Source organism: Ailuropoda melanoleuca, chromosome 20, assembly GCF_002007445.2.
Source record: "Ailuropoda melanoleuca isolate Jingjing chromosome 20, ASM200744v2, whole genome shotgun sequence".
Taxonomy (NCBI): Eukaryota; Metazoa; Chordata; class Mammalia; order Carnivora; family Ursidae; genus Ailuropoda; species Ailuropoda melanoleuca.
The window spans coordinates 14036496-14038350 of NC_048237.1; positions in this window are offsets into that span (position 1 = coordinate 14036496).

Here is a 1855-nt window from a genome sequence, read left to right on the forward strand (position 1 = left end):
CCCCCGTCCCGTCCCCCTCCCCTCGGCGCCCCGTTACCTCCCAGAGGCGGCAGGAAGCAGCTCTACGGCATTAGCGATTCTGTCTGATTAGCCCAAAGTGGGGACAGATAATGGGGATTGTTACCAATGAATAACATCTTGGGTGGCGAGCGGTGGTCACCACCCGCCTGTCCCTGCCCCAGCTTCCTCCTCCTCCTGGGCTGCCACGGGGCCTGGCCCCGCAGGATCGCCGGCTAGGGTGGGGGCGGCATGGGTGGGTTTATGAGCACCCAGGAATTTATTCCCTGTTTGCTTTATTCCTCGAGCTTGTTTGCTAGAGTGTTCGTTTCCCGCAATTATCCGGAAAGTGATTTACAAGGCGGCGTTAAACTCTGGCGCTCTCTTTCTCTTTTTGGTTTGGGCCCCTCTAAGGATTCAGAGGCGAGAAATTTCAGGAGGGCATAGAGGAGTGGCCTGGTCCCGCCGGCATTTTGAAAGCCTCTAGGAACCACACCCCAAACGTTCCGCCCTTCAAGGTGTGCCAGGGAAGGGCTGGCAGTAGTACAGGAGCTCCAGCTCTGCGCCCCTTTTCCCAGATCGGCAAAACGGAGGCAAATTCCGGCCAAGCAGTTCAGGTCCTTAGTGCCCCGCTCCTGAGCCCAGGCCCGCCCGGCCGCCGCCGGTCCTGGGCCCAGCTCCAGTGGCCGCGCTCCTCAGAGCCCAGCGCACGCCCGCTCTAGAGCCCACGGGCGGCGGCGTTTCATCCAGAGGCCGCGAAGGCCTTGTGGCCTCCTTGACGTCGCCAGACCCTCTGGCGCCACTTGTGAGATTCAGCTATGCGGCCTCAACTTCAGGCCCAGGACCAGGGATACGGCCTCTGCCCCAGGGCAGGCCTCCGGCCTGGGCTTCCCGCTCCAGGAAGCTGCCCGGCCTAGTCCGGTACTGGACCGATTGGGAGAATTAGGACTGGGCCCGGAGGGCAGAAAAGACAGCCTGCTCTGTGTTTCTCTGCCATCTAGTTCCCACAGCCCCACCCGAGCGAATGATCGCGGTGTAAGGCGCAGGGAGCCAGCCGGCGTGGACACATTTTGTTGGTCCATGGCTCCCGCTTCAGTCTAGGGCTTATTGAGGGCGCTTTTAGAGGCCTCTCCTCTGCAGCCGTGGTTTGGGTATTTGCTTGCTAAATTCTAGTGAGGGACGCGGCGCTTGGGTGGCCGCACCCGAAATTCTAGGTCCACCTGAGCTTAACTCGGACCTGGCTCCTGCGCAGTGGCCCCGGCTCGCTGGCCCGGTGCGCCCTCCCCATCAGCCTCCCTGTCAAGCGTGCCCAAGGCACCCCGGCCTGCGCGGCGCGCTGGGTGGTCGGGCGGAGGCAACCCCAATACAGGCCAACTGCTAGGCCGAGGACAAAGGGGAAATGGAGCTCGACGCCCCGGACCTGTTGGAAGCATTTGTTCCAGTCAAGATTTTGCATTTGTTCAGTCCGAAATAATGCGTGATTGACGCCTGCTCACAAAGCTCTTTAGCACGCCGGGATAAATCGGAGCTTGTCCCGTGTTGTCATGGTTTTCAACGGGGTTCAATGGGATTTCGAGCACGATCGACTCTGCTGGCCGTCTCCCTGCGGCCCCGGCAATAGATTTATTAGTTATGTCTTTTTAAATAAGATTAAATTGAAATGACTTGGCTGTCCTCTTTGAGATGGGCGGCAGAGGGAGCCAGGAGTAGACAACGGGCGGCAGAAGCCCGACACTCGGCGCCCATTGCGCCCCAGCCCCTAAGCTCCAGCTCCCAGAGATTGGGCAGGTCACAGACTGGCCTAGGGCTTCCTGGACTTCTCTCCAGCTACAGCCGGATGCCTGGCAAGCTCTGCTAG